This window comes from Trichosurus vulpecula, chromosome 2, assembly GCF_011100635.1.
Source record: "Trichosurus vulpecula isolate mTriVul1 chromosome 2, mTriVul1.pri, whole genome shotgun sequence".
NCBI classification, from domain to species: Eukaryota; Metazoa; Chordata; class Mammalia; order Diprotodontia; family Phalangeridae; genus Trichosurus; species Trichosurus vulpecula.
In genome coordinates, this window is record NC_050574.1 from 54,516,100 (window position 1) to 54,531,648 (window position 15,549).

General features: G+C 47.4%; 1 protein-coding gene across 1 annotated transcript in view; it reads right to left on the bottom strand.

Annotated features, from left to right (window-relative positions):
• Positions 1-12,891, bottom strand: part of EIF4G3 (eukaryotic translation initiation factor 4 gamma 3) — a 385,863-nt gene extending 372,972 nt beyond the window's left edge. The window contains exon 1 of the mRNA XM_036742705.1: positions 12,835-12,891. The gene's annotated coding sequence lies outside the window, so the exon portion shown is untranslated. The remainder of the gene's footprint in view (positions 1-12,834) is intronic.
• Between the last annotated feature and the right edge of the window lie 2,658 nt (positions 12,892-15,549).

Consider the following 15,549-nt stretch of genomic DNA (forward strand, 5'->3'; position numbering starts at 1 on the left):
ATCAAATGCGTGGCAAACCTTCACGCGCTACGCAAATGTCAGTTATTATCAACACTATTCCATTCCTGAACGCCGTCAATCACCAAAAAGTATTCTTTCCATTGATCCCATAGGGCCTGTCTGCGACATCTACCCAATGCTCCTAGTTCCACTCTCAGATACTGACATCATACAGAACTTGGACAATAGCTCCAAAGGGAGTTTATGTCACTGGAACCACCCCACCCCACACCCTGTGAGTTAGGTCCTATCATCATTCCCATTTTGCAAGCCAAGAAACTGATGCCCTGGGACTAAGTGACTTACCCATGATCCTGTGCACACAACCAGTGCAAGAGGCAAGTTCTGAACTTGAGTTTTGTTAACTCCAACAAGACCACTTTGTCCTCCCAAGACATCAGCCTCTGGTAGTTTCTAAACAGAACCGGCCTGATCTTTCTCCTTATGTGAAGGCCAGTCCTTCACATGCTGAAGGCAACTATCAAGACCCTCCTTGGTATTCCTTTCTCCAGACTAAACAAACACCTTCAGTGCCTTCCACTAACCCTTAGATGGCCCAGCCTCTAGTGGCCATCCTGGGCCCCAGTTAAATATATTATTCTTCATGCAAACCAACAGGAAGACCAAAGGGCTGGACTTGGGTTTCAGAACAGATCCTGGAGAGATCTCCTCAGGGAGAACAAGCGACAGTTGTGACTGTGCTCAACCTCCTGGTTGAGCTGCCTGACAGAGAAGTAGCAGCCTGTCTTCACAGGGCCCTCCACAGTCCTGCAACACCTGATCGGCCCCAATAAAGAGAAAGAGAATTCCTTAATTTCTTGGCCACAGCTGGACCAAGTCCAGCTCTCAACTGGTGAAGGCTAGACTAGACACATTAAAGCACCAGGGACAAAAGTTCTGTTCAACATACCAAGGAGAGGCAGACCATACTTCACAAAAAGCAGCTCCGTGGCATAATGGATACAGCACAGGGCCTGGGGTTAGGAAGAACTGAATTTAAAGTCAGTCATGCAGATTTATTAGCTGTATAAAAGTCACCTAACTGCAGTCTGCCTCAGTTTCCTTATCTGTAAATCAGGGATCATAACAGCAGGGCTGCTGTGAGGATTAAACAAGATGAGATTTGTAAAGTGCTTAGCCCAGTGGCAGGCACATAGTAGGCATGCACTTAAATGCTTTGTTTACTTTCTTTCTTCCTTGTCTTTTACCCCGCTGCTCTCAAAGAATTTGTTTTAAACACAGGACTGACACTTCTATCTAAAACCCCATACCTTCCTTAATCAATGTAACAACCGCTATTAAAGCAATTTAACTCAGACAGAACTACACCCCTGACTTCATTCCTTCACACAGAATATATTATGTGTCAAATATATTGGCAATCTTAGGGCCTGAGACAGTCGTCATTCACTCCCCTAACAGCATATTTTATTGCTGACAGGAAATGAGCAGAATTACTTCAGAGTAGCAGCTCTCCTGACTCCCAAAGAGCACCCTGAAGTTGGTAAAGCTGCTGTGCTCCCAGAGAGTTATCTGAACCCTACTCAGTCCCATATTAGATTCCTTGGACTTCCTGCCTTCAATGTCTCCCCAAATCAAACTATCTTACACACCTCAGGCAAATTAGTCTTTCTGAAACACTGCATTCTTCAGCTGTGAAGTAGTCTAACTGTTCCAAAAAACAATTTAAAAACATGAAAGAAAAGTGATTAAAATGTGCGTCCATACCCTGTGGCCACAGGATTTCACTATGGCCCATAAATGCACTCCCAAGGAGATCAAAGAGAGAAATAAAGGTGCGATACAGACCAAATGTTTATAAAGATAACTCTCTGAGAGAGCAGGCTCTTTCTGAGAGGTAAAGGAATGGCTCAACTCACTGTGAAACCTGGATGTGACAGAATGATTATGGAACACGAGAAATAAGTTCAAAGAACCCAGGAAAAGGAGAAATACAACAAGAGTAAAAGAAGTAGCCCCAAAAAACAATCTCCACAAGAGCCACAACCACATAAATGAAAAGAACCATCAAAGGAAGACAAAGTCTGAGTAAGCGGAAGGACCACACATGGGCCCAGGGAATGGGTCTCAAAACCTGCCCCACTTCTTGTTCAGCTCACCTGAGCAGACCACACTGGCTGATTTCATTGAACTCCTTGTCTCTGTCACAAGGGAGAGTTCAGGTGGTGGATAAAGGAGTAGAGGATGGGGTCGGGGGGCTGGTTGGCGAAGGCCAGGGTTTAACCAGAAATGACGGATCAAACTTAAGGCATCAATAAAACCTTTGTAAAATCGGCTTTAACCAAGTCACTCTTCTTCAAGCAAGCAAAGGCCCAACTCCCCAGTATGGCAGTTGTGCATTATGAAGTACTGATGGGCCCAAACTATTCTCCAGCTGCATTTATTAATATGTCAAAACATCAGACCAGACCACTCTCTTGATTCTGCTAAACACACCAGGTTCATTCCCAAATCTCAAGTCTCCCATATTCTATTTTCTCCTTTCTCTCTCATTTCCCCTGAGGTCCTGCCCTTTCCTCTCTCCAAATTTTAACTTTTATACCATCTTTCAAGGAAGTTAAGTTACTGTGAACCCCACATCACACTGACCTCTTGGCTTCTCTAAATCTCTCTACCATTTACTTTCTATGGCACTGCTTTGAGCGCTTTATCCTATGATGCCCTGTACTATTACTTAAATGTTGCTAGAGTTAAAACCTGAGTTCGAATACTGACTCAGACATTGCTTGTGTGATTCTGAGCTAGTCACTTCACCTGTGCTTGCCTCAGTTTCATCTGTAAAACGGGGATAATAATAGCACCTCCCACCTCCCAGGGTTGGTGTCAGGCTCAAACAAGATAACATTTGTACCATTTAGATTCCCCCAATACACTTTGTCCTTCTTCACCTCCAATAGGTGCTGCTCTGAAGGCCTGGCTCTACGATGCCTCTGGATTCTTTTTCCCCCAGTTTTTACCTGAGTACTTTCCACTCAGTGCCAAGGCAGACAACCCCACTCATACAAGATGCCTTCTCCCCGACAGGCCCATTCATTTTGTAATGAACAGATGGGTGATGGGTAAAGGGATCTTCTCTCAACTACCTGTAGGGGAGGCCAGAGAAATCTCCAGCTCAAGCTAAGCTTCCTTCCCTCCCAACTCTTCTGCCCACTCCAGTCCCATACTCCATTCTCCTAAGGTTCCCTCCCTCACCTTCTCAGGCTACTACTATCACACGTCATGTCTCAGTTCCAGAAGATGTTTCAAAGTGAAGGGAGCATTCGTGTACACAAACAGCAGCCACAAAACACCCATCAGAAGTATGCCTTTTAAAACCACACATCCCAAATATGTACACATGCACTGTGGCCTGGTGAGGAAAGGCAACCTCCAAGCTTCTCTCTCACCAACAGTTCTAACTACTACAAAGTACAGGTGGAAGGAAGGACCCTCCACTGCCAAGGCAAATGTATGCCAAGACCCACAATGAGCTAGAACACCCCTGCCAAGAGGGACCTTAAAAACTTAACAGAGCGCCTGGGACGGCTTTTCCACAAACTTGCCAAAGAGTAAAACAAAGACAAAATTGATTAAATGAACATACTTTCGATGACTCTGTGAACTGGATCACTAGTATTCATTCCTGATAAAATCTGGAACTATATTCATTTCGCATTATAATGAGCTCAAACCAAAACCATGTTAGTATCGTTGTAATATGGTCTCAAATGATCTGTACAACCGTTCTTCAACACCTGCAAATCGGAGGGGTAAAGTGGAAATGGTTCAAGGATCTGGGAGTCAGGAGCTCTGGTTCAAATCTCATCTGGGCCTCAAATTATAACTTCAAAGAATCTGTGATTCTGTCAGTGGTATTACTTCCACCAAGACACACTTGAATTCTCTTATGCTTTGGTAGTAGATGGGGCCCAGGAGGCACTGAAGTTGAAATGATTTGTTCCCCAATGATTATCAAAATTAAATAAAAATACCAACTCTGCAGTGTCAAGCCCATCCAAATGCAGTTGAACTGGTTCTCAGACAGCAGACATTAAGTCTGTCACCTGGTGTATACTTTTTAATTTGATAAGTCCTCCCAGGGCTTATGTTCTTCAAGTTCAGCCTTCAAGAATCTGGGAACATTCTCTAGGACAGTGGTATTCTAGAAATGGGCCACAAAACCAAACATAAGGACTTTTGTGGGCCACATACTGAATTCATTTTAAAATGTAAATATTTCCCAATTACATTTTAATCTGGTGAGGCTGCCCTGGGGAATACTGTGGACCACTGGTCATGTGTCTGACCCCTATGCAATAGGCCCCAAAGAGGCATGAGAAAAAGGCACTAGTGGAAGAATAAGAAAATAAACCTGGAATTCTTGTAATTGCCTCTTCCTGATTTCTAGCCTTTAACTTTACCACCTATAAAGAATGAGATCTCCCTAACCGATGTCACTGGATTGTTCATTTTTTTAAATGAATAAAAATTGCTTTCGGTGCACAATGGGTTCTAGTAAATCAGCTACAAGTTCACAATGGAAAACTCTGGCAGAGTTGAGTTGTAAAAGCATCTAAAACTGGTTAGCTTAAAAGAACCTAGAGAAGCAGAAAAAGTCCTGGTCCAAATGTCAGCTCTGAGACCAACCACCTTTGTGTGGCCAGGGGCAAGGCCCTTTGCTTCCCTACTTCCCCTAGGTGTCTTTTTTCTTCTGAGGCACTCAAGGTTAAGTGATTTGCCCAGGATCCCATAGCTAATGTCTGAGGCCACATTTGAACTCCTTACTCCGGGGATGGCACTCTCTCTGTACCTTTCCCCTCGGTTTCAATATCCTTATTTATGAAATAAAATAACTAGATGAGAATTTCTGTTTCTCCTTCCTTTTAGCCCTAAAACCCAAGGGAGCCCTAGAGTCCCAGAGACGGGGCACCTACCTAACCCTGCTTCCATTCAGCACTGAAATTCAAAACCATGAGAGACAGCAACCACCTGAGACTCTGGAGCAGCTGTGGGTGCTCCAGCACCTCCACCATGTGAATCTCAGTGGCACTTCATACTAAAGCCACCATGGAATTTCCTTTCTCTTGCTTGAGAATTCAATTAGTCCTATTTATGACCAAAATAAAATGTTTCATATGATCTAAAATAACTCCTGGCATTACCGCCCCACCCCCCCCAACTTGACCATATCTCATTAAAGCAGTTTATTCCCCACCTTTCCTTCCCTTGTACACCTGTTGATGCATGCACAACCCTGACACCAGGCAGCAGACTGAGCCCTCCCCTGCCAATGACACCACCTCCAGTGATAAAGCCATACAGATGTTTCAGTCGGTAATTAGTTAAGCATCATGCTCTGACAGTAAGGCCCAAATCAAAGGCTGAGTTCTTAAGTCACTTGCCTTCACCCTGCTCCACAGCTGCAGAATGCATCTTCGATTTCAGTCAGTCATCTCAAAAATGTCTAGCACTGATCACAAAGGACCAAACGAGAGGTGCCAGTGGATCAACCAATCAATCAACAGGTGCCTGTGCCAGCTCTTATGCTGGGCCCTGGGATGCAAGCACAAACTGATCTCCACTACTAGGAAAACAAGCAGAATCACACGTCCTACTGACAGTGGACCAACAGCACTGTTTTCATGGATGTGGCACAAGGCTTCTTCAGGAAAAAACCCATTTCCCTATCTTTAACTGGGAGTTATGAATGCAGGAGAAGAGGATGTATTCCATCCTGAACCTGCATGTGGTAAGGGCTGGGACAAGGCTGCGTGGCCCAATCCCAGCCCTGCTACCGGAGGCCAAGGCTCTCTCCCTTTCTGGGTCCCAGGGTCCTCATCTGTACAATGAAGTGGCTGGACCACATGACTTCTAAGATCATTTTGAAATATAAATTCTATGATTCCACGAACAAAGTAGGATAAGTGCTGGAGACAAATAAGTTGACAAGGCAATCCAACCTGTGTATTGTCCTGCCAATGTTACAGTCCCACCAGGACTTCAGCTCCAAAACAAAAGCTTTTACTTGCCGGACTCTTATGTCCTGCTGTCCCTTATCTTTACTGTTTCTGCTAAAGTCCAGAGGCTCATGGTCCATAGGTGAAAGTTCTTCTGTGACTCTAGCAATGGAACCAGGAACAATCGTCAATTAAAGCCAGACACCAGAGGCTTTTTGTTTTGTTTTTTTCCATTTTAATGACACCTACCCACAAATAGCTTACATTACTGGGACAACAATCTATACATGTCTAAGTATGTACAAACAAGGTAAATACAAGGTAATTCTGGGAGGGGAACTAGCAAAGTCCTCCAGAAGATGAGGTGGCCATTGAAATGAACTCTAGGGGAATCGTGGGATTCCAGGAGGTGGCAACAGCCAGTTCCAAAGCCGACAAGACGGAATGCTCCATTGGAATACCAGCAGGTAGGTCAGCCTGGCCCATTCATTAAGAGGAGAAATATGTAATAAGCCTGGCAAGGTGGGCTGGGACAAGCTATAAAGGGTTTTCAATGGCAAATAGGAGTTTATATTGGATCCTAGAAGGACTAGAGAGCTACAGGAGTTTATTGAAGAGGTGAGAAACATGGTCGGAATTTCACCTGAGGAAAATCTCTTGGGCTTCTTTGGAGCTAACATCCTGTGTGAGGAATGTATCAGGGTGTGGGGAAACTGGAGGCAGAGAGACCAAGGAGGAGGCTCCTGCAACAGTGCAATTAGGAGGTAATGAGGGCCTAATCAGGTTGACAGCAGAACAGGGGCAAGCAAGGCTGGGATTCAAAAGATATCGTTGGAAGTAGAATCGACAAGATTAGCAACTGATGGGATTTAGGGGGTGAGGGAGAACGAAGAGTCCAGGCTATAAAACCGAGCAACTGAAAGGATGGTGGTGCCTTCAACACAAGTTCAGAAGAGAAAAAACAAGATGTTTCATCGATGACGCAGTTTGAGACACTTACAGAACATTATGTTTGGCTCAAGGAAAACCTAGTTGGCACAAGAAAGAGACGAAAACCTAGTTGGCACAAGAAAGAGACGATGAGTATGAAGAATTAAGAGAAACATGGGAAGATTTACGTGAACAGGTCTAGAATGAAATAAGCAGAATCACAAGAACAATGCACAACAACGTAGATGAAGCGAAGAAAGTCAAACTCCAAGTAAAACTGAAAAATGAATAATAATCCCAGAAAACAAATAATGAAACATAACCTAGTCCTCAGGAACTACACTTAGGCAGAATTCCTTTTACATACATGTGGGATGTGACCATTGAATTGATGTTTTTGCTTAACCATTTCTTCGATAAAGTTCAATCTAGAAGGAAAAGATAATTTCAAAAATGACCATGACTGAAAATCAAAAGGTGCCAACAATTTTTTTAAACTTAATTGACACAATTTTGACCATAGCTTCAAAATCTGTGCTCAGTAACCTGCCACCTCTGTGACCTGAGAAAACCAGGAATAGCTAGTGAGGCCAGACATACAGCAGACACTTAATGAGTGCTTATTTATTCATTCATCTGAGCAGGAGTTGTGAGACTACAGCACTCACAGCAAGCACTGGTAGTACCCTAGCCCTCTCTACCTCAGGACCTTGTGACTGTTCTCTCCTCTTTCTTCTCTGCCCCCTCCTCTCTCCTCTCCCCTTCTCTGACACCTTCCCTCTCTCCTTTCCCCTTCTCTGCCTGCTCCTCTCTCCTTCTCTGTCCCTCCACTCTCTCATCTCCCCTTCTCTGCCCCCCTACTCTGTTCTCTCTGGCTCCCTCTTCCTATGGCCCATGTGTGCCTCCTAACAATTCAAGAACCACCTGTAGGCAGGGCATGACCCAGGGCACAAAAATGAAGCCTCGGCTCATGTCTAAGCTGAGCTCTGTAAGGTTTGCAAAGGACTTTCCTTCCAACAACCAGAAGGTAGTGCAAATAATCAGTCCATTTGCAAGATGAAGCTTAGAGAGCTGCAGGGAAGGCCCAGGGGCTCATGGCCAGAAAGAATAGCTATAACAATCCACAATGATCAATTCAAAGTAGTTTACAAATCACTTTCAATGTCTGAGCCAGGACCTCGGCCCAGGCCTTCGGACTCCTGTCTCAAGTTGCTTTGATAACCCCAACCCAGCTGGCTTATACAGGCCCTACCCTCAAAGAGCTTACAGTCTGGTAGAGAGATAGGACATGCACACAAGCACCTCCAAGTTATCATTCCCTAAATACACAGGAGAGGGTAAGAAATCTGCAGAGTTGAGATCCCTCCTAATTAGGAGGCTATGGGGAGGCCTGAGGCCTTCTCTCAAAGAGCATTCAAGGTGAATGAGGTGTCCCTGTGGGTACAGCCACACAATGGACATATTGCTTGAACACTTGGCAGAGCAGCTTGGATGATTTCACTGAATCAAACTGTAGCAAATTCAGTGTAGGAAATTATAAGCACCTCGGTTATCCGTGGATGTGAAAAGAATGAGGCAATTTCAATGGAATCCAAAGAATCATTTCCCAAGAGACAAGGAAATTTAAAAAAAAAAAAAAACAGTCCATCCCTACAGACAGCTTCCTTGCTGATACAGAGACCCTACCCATCAACAGTCAAAAGTATCCCCACCCCACCCCCACTCTCATTCCCAGAAGACTCGGTGTACAAACTCAGCCGTCCAAATTACTGTCACAACATCCAGAACATAGAAGAGCATAAGGAGAAGAAAAAACATGGCCTTCAATGCTGAAAGTGAATGTGAAAATAAAACAGTGAGATGATGGAAAGAAAAATACAACCTGGCTCAATGATATGGTTTAAGATTTTATTTGTAGGAAAAAGATAAAGGCTACAGATCACTGACCAGCCCTCTTACCTGGGTCTTTGCACATTTTATTACCACTCCTCTACTCAAAAATCTTCAGTGGCTCCCTCCAGTCTAGTGAGCAAAGTCATTTCCAGCCTCATCTCATATGACCTCTTACCTCCTCTCTACACTGCAGACACACCCTGAATTTTCTCTACCTTAACTCCCTCACTTGGGATGTCTTTGCTCACCCTCTTTGATCTGTTGGATCCCTCCACCTAAAGACCAACTCAAATGCCAATAACCTGTAGGACACATGCTCTGATCTCCCAAACCCCTGGAATCAGGAATCAAAAAGGACCCGGCGTGGCTGTGCATGAAAGTCATTTGTGGAGATGTCATATCCCCCTCCTACACCATAATCTCACTAAGGGCATCTCAACTTTCTTCTGTTCCCCTTAACTCCAAGCTTGAAAAACCGTGGCCACTTCATAACTGAAGGTTGAAGCAAAAGAATGTGCCACCCTCCAAATTCAATCAAGTTGGTCCAGAAAAACCAGTGACAGAAAGCACTCAAAGGGACTTCTAAATTAAAAGATGCTCAGAACAACCATTCGCAATGGCCAGAAGCATGGTTTTGCTTAAGAAAGAAGCTTTTTTGGCATATGAGCACAACCTAAATGGTTTCAAGTTACCCTGAAAGTGAGAAGCTTCAAGCTGGTTCCTCTGAGTCAATAACAGCCTCATGTTTCTTAGCATTTCAGCTAGAAGTGACACAGATACATCTCAAGATAAATATTTTAAAGTACTAAATTTCAGCAACCCATTAATTAAACCCATGATGTGAACTCAAGTGGCTGGGCCAGGGACATACTGTGGTAGTTCCCATTTTACGGCTTTGAAAACTAAGGCTCTTCTAGATTAAGTGGTCACATAATAACAGAGCAGAACTCAGGCGTCTGCCCTCCAAAAGCTGATCCCCACTTTCAATGCCAAACACACACACACACACACACACACACACACTCTGCTGCCTCTCAGCAATAATATATTCCTTTCCTGTCCTTAACATTTTTCCATTTCGAATATCAGGAGTAAAAGAATTTTGCAGTTTGCCTTCAACCTGCATTATTCATAACAATCAACTCCCACAGTCAAAGAATTTTACTCAGAGTAGTTTCTTTAATTGGCACCAGCCAAATAAGTTATTCGTTTTTCTACTATTATTATGTTTTTGAAAACCTGTTGATTTCAAATTCTTCACTTACATTTACCATTTTTCCTTAGATGAATATAATGTCCAGGGCTCATTTTTGTGCCACTGCTGCAAATTTACAGATGCCACGCTAAGCTAGTAGTTCAACTCAAAAACACCAGCACCAGTCTTTCTAAGGCAGTCCCCTGATAAGAGTACAATCCAATCTTGCACATCTGACTCTGAGCTTCTGTATCAATTTATCACACACTGACCACTTGCACCAAACACAAATACTGAACTCCAGGGAAGAGGGTAGAAGAGCCAAAACCTTGCAACAGACCACTAAGGATGGATCAGACTGCCTGAGTGCTGCTGTTATTGGCTATGATAAACAGGCGCAATCCAAAAGTATAAAAATAACATTTTCAAAACCATCTAAACTTAATTGCTTCTTAGTGTTGTCACATTTTTGTAAATTTTAACCAACTCCCCATTACTAAGATACCATTCTACTGATCCCATGAGTAAATGCCAACAGAATCTATACTGCAGGCTTCATTTTACTCTGTATGCTCCCAGATTTTAGCAGCTGAAGTAGCTAGCTATTTAAATAGGAGAGGACATGGAAGGTTGGGAAAATAGGTGAAGAAGAAAATTATTTTTAGCTTTAATGGTGAAAGGTAAAGGCAAAACCAAGTCCACCCTATATGAATATGTCCAAGTTTTTAATTTGTCTACCTGAAAAATCCACCTTAAATTCATCCTCTTTACTATATACCCTCTCTTTATTCACAAGATGGTAAAAAATTGCAGTGTCAGTCTCAACCAATCCTAACACTTTCCAAGCCCCTCCTCCTGGGGTCCACTGAGAAAAAACATAATGGACACAGCGATTCCCAGTCCTTTGTGTGTAGCCCAATATAAAGCCACAAAGCTCACCAAGCCGTGTCACATATAGGACCACAATCTTTACAGGTTAACTTTTCCAGCCAAGAACAGGTTACTCATCAGCCAGTTTCCTCTTTATGCTAAAATGCTAAAGTAACTCAAAAGATACTGGAAGTGAGCCGCTGAAATGACAAGCGACTGATTAATTAATAAAGGAACCTTCCATCCCAGCAAATTGCCCCATTAGGTCGGGAAGCAACTAAAAGATATCAAGGAATGTTTTCTAACAAATGTGAAGTGTAAAGAGACTGCTGGACCAAAGCTGAGCTCCGATTTGCTGAAGCCATGGCAGCCAGCTTTCCCACTGCAAAGCACTAGGGAGAGCTACCAAAAGGAGGCAAGTTTCACACGAGCAACACATGGTTCAAGTATATGCCTCACTTAGAATTAATCTCATCAATGAGAACCCTTTCATTGAAGAGAATCATAGCAGACAATACCATTGCGAAAGCTGTATACCTATCACAGGGCAATGCAAGTAAGCCAATGTGTTTATATCAAAGTGTTATAAATAACAACGTTTAAAAAAGAAGAATGAAAATGGCACTTGAAAGAAAACTAACCAAAACAACGGACGACAATGATTCAACAGGAGAGGGAGGCTTGCTTTCCCCTGTGTGGGGTTCGAGCATTACATACGTGAATCAAACCAGAGTGCTGGGAAACACTGTCAGCATCTCAGTACCTTACAGAGGTTGCAAGTTCCCCCAAACGCCCTCCTTTCCCTCTCTAAGACATTCTGCCATCCATATGGATCATGATACGAAACAAAAAAATCAACCCATCTGATGGCCAATGACGATAGATCAATTTATGCTTATACAGGTGAATTGGTACATGATGAAATATTATTCTCAGGCTGGTAATAATTAGAAAATCCCCATTGGTTTGCTGGAATTTATATTTCACTTATTAGATTGATACTTTGCCACCCACCCCCAAATCAAATTAGCCTGAAAATTCACGACCAAGCCACATTTCCCAGCCCTGAAAATGAAAAGAATGCACAGACAACGCAGATGTACAGCAAGCATTCCATTTCCATGCGGATCCTTGAATTACCTCTAGACCTCAGGCCTACCAGAAGCAAATTAAAGACTTTTTAACCACTCAACACACCACCACCCTTTCTAGCAGTGGGAATTGGGGGGGATGAGGAGAGGAAAGGAAGAGTCATTTGGGTTTCCTCTTCCGCTAAAGGCCAGAGAGTGGGAAGTGTCCAGTCTAACATTTCTTTCTCATATCCAGTTCTATAACCACCACATGACAACTCCCCAATTCACTAAAAAAAAAAAAAATCAGTTGGGGAGGGCTGGGGGGAAGGCCTTCGGATTTTCGTTTCACATTTCTTTTAGACCCACTTACCTCTAGCAGCGAGATGGTAAGTTTCAGTGCAGTACCAACAGGACATTGACAAACCAAAGTTTATTGTCTATTAATTAGGGACCCGGCCCGTTAGGTGAAAGCCCCGCAGATGCCCTCGGGACTGGATGGAGAGGAAGAAGGGCTGTCTCCGGCCCCCACCCACCAACCCATCTCCTCTCCGGCCCAGCCATCAAATCCCTCCCGCGGCAGGAGGAGCGAGGAGGGGTGATCCTCCCACTCTAGAGGGAAAGCCTCCTTCTTCTTCCCCGCGGGCTCGGTCCAATGCAGCGGCCCCACGGTGCCTGCCGGGGAAGGGATGGGAGCGGGGCAGGAAGGTCCCCCCGGCGGCTGCTGCGGGCGGGGACCGGATCCCCGCAGTGAGGGGGGGGGGCACCGTACACACAAACACACACGCAGACACACGCACGCCCCCCGCTCCCCAGCCTGGCCCCGGGGGCTCGCCCCCTCCTTTCCCGGGCCGGCCTCGGCGGCCGGTAGGGCCCGAGCCCCGGACCCCACGGGCGGGCGGGCAGGTGAAAAGGATACTGTTGGGGCGCCTGGCTCTGGAGGGCCCGGAGGTTCGGGTGGGGGGCCGCCGCCGCCGCCGCTGCTGCTGCCGCCGCTGCCGCTGCCGCCGCCGCCGGGTGAGGGGGAGGCGGGACCGCAGCCGCCGCCGCCGCTGCCGCCACGGCCGCCGCCGCCGCCGCTGCTGCCGCCGCTCCGGGGGTGCCGGGGCCGGGTCCTCCGGGTCCTGCGGGGCCGCCGGGGCCGGGTGCTCCCGCTCCCCCTGCTCCTGCCGCTGCTCCTCCCGCCGCCGCCGCCGCCGCCGCCGCCGAGCCTGATTTCAGAGCCGGTTTCTGCGGTAAACTCATGGCAAAGCGCAGCCACCAACCCCCCCAGAGGCGGAGCGGGAGCCGGAGCGGGAGCCGGGGCCGGGGCCGGAGCGGGCGCTCCGGAGAGCGGGGGCCGGGGGCGGCGGGGGAGAAGGAGGAGGAGGAGGAGAAGGAGGAGAGGGGACAGGGGGCCCGGGGGGGCGCCGGGGCCGAGAGCAGGAGCAGGAGGAGCAGGGGGGAGGAGAAGGAGGAGGAGGAGGGGGCCGGGGCTGGCCCCACACGCCCGCCGCCGCCGGCAGCAGCAGCAGCCGCCCCGCGGGCCAGCACCACCGGCTGCCGGTCTCCGTGACAACGCGACCCCGGGGGAGGGGGGGCCGGACCCGGCGGGGGCAGGAGGCGGAGAGACCGGACCTTTCAAGGCAATATCCTCATGGGCCGGCGGCGGGGGGTCTCTCTCCCCCTCCCCGGGGGAAGCGGCGCCCTTCGGGGCAGCGGGACTCGGGCGATGCCGGCGGATTTTCTTCACTCAACGAGCTGAGCATCCAACATGGCGCTGCGGCCGCCTCCAGCAGTCCGGCAGGACGGCTGCTCGGCAAACTTCGGGCCTTTTCGGAGGAGCTCGGGGAGGCGGGGAGGAAGGAGGGGGCGGGGGGCTGGGGAGGTGCTTCGGCTCTTTCCGGAACGGGCGACGAGTCGGGAGGCTTCGGCCGCCTCTCGGAAACGCTCTGGGGCAGGCTCGTGGCCTCCCTCGGGAAAGCTCGGGAACGGGGGCGGGGTAGGGGTGGGGCGGGGTGGCGGCTTTTCTGGGACCGCGGGGGCGGAGGGAGACCCGGGAGGCCCAGGCTGCGGGGAGCAGCGGGGCGGCGCCGGGTTAAAGCCCAGCCCGGGAGAACAATAAACTGCCCTTCTCGGCGGGACCGCCCAGGGGCGGGGACAGTCCCGCAGAAGCCGGCCTCGAGGGCTGCAAGGGGGCTTGCCCGGGGTCCTCGAGAACACGTTTAACACGAGCCGCTATTTACCGGGTGCTTTACCTTCGGGCATCTGGTCCGTCCGCGCCACCGCCCTGTAGACGGTCATCGCCACTGGACACGTGGGGACAGAGTTCATTGACTTGCAGAGGTCACCAAGTCAAGGAACCGGCACCGTCATGCTGACATGAACTGAGCAGGAAGCCTTCCGCAATCTAGAGCCTTCCCTCTGCTAATTATCTCCTATTAATCCTGTGCATAATAGCCCGGCTGAACATCTGTGTTTGCACGTAGTCTCCTCCGTTAGATTGGCAGCTCCCGGAGGGCAGGGACCGTCTTTTCACTTTCCCTATATCCCCAGCGCTTACCCAAGTGCCTGGCACATAGCAGGCTCTTAATAAATGCTTACTGACTCACCGACAGGCACACCATTCAGTAAACCCCAGAATCAAATCACTGTAACATCTTTTGTTACCTTTCCTGTCCTCTTAACGCCTAATTCGCCCACACGCACTCCGAGATCCAGTGACACCGGCCTCTTTGCTGTTCCTCATTACTAGACATTCCATCCCTCAACTCTGGGCATTTTCACTGGTTCTCCCCCACCCCCTCCTCATCTCTGCCTGGCTGCCTTCAAGTATCAGCTAAAATCCCACCTTGCCTGATCCCCTTTAATGCCAGGGCCTTCCATCTGTTGATCATCTCCAGTTTATCCTGTATATATCTCGTGTATCACGATGCCTGGCAAATGCTTGCTCACACTTTGACTTGAGGTGGTAACTTTCTTCGTAAGATTATATATTTGGAGTTGAAAAGCATCTTAAAGGTTATCCTAGTCCAATCTCTAAATTTTGCAAATGTGGGAGCTGAGGCCAGAAGGCTGAACAGGTAGCAAGTGGCAGGTCAAGAATTTCTCAAGCCCTCTCCTTCCAGATCCAGCAGCATTTCCTACTGAACCAAGATGACTTCTGTCCTGTAGGGGAGAAATGACCCACCTTATTTGAAGGTATATGAGGAAAGTCAGTGAGATGTAAGTGAAGAGAGAAAAAACAGAGAACAGAACTGGAAGGAGAAGACAGGTTAGAATTCTGGGTCTGCCACTTGGTTTTAGGACAATCACTTTTCCAAGCTTTGCCTTGTCTAACTTGGAAAACTGGGAATAAACAGGCAGCATGAAATAATGGAAGGAACCCTAGACTTATAAAGTCTGGAGCCCTGAGTCAAATCCTGTTTCTGCTCCTTAGTTGCCCTGAGACTTGGGACACTTTCCAACTTACCTGCTCTAAGATTCAAACATACAAAGCACTTTCCTCACTACAGCCCTGGTAGTGGGTGGGGCAAGAATTATACCCCTTTTTCAGATGGGAAAATTGAGGCCGTCTGGAGTAAAGGGACCTGTCCAAGGTCACACAGCATGTGAGGAGGATTCTGATGCCAGCCTGTTGACTCCAAGTCCAGCA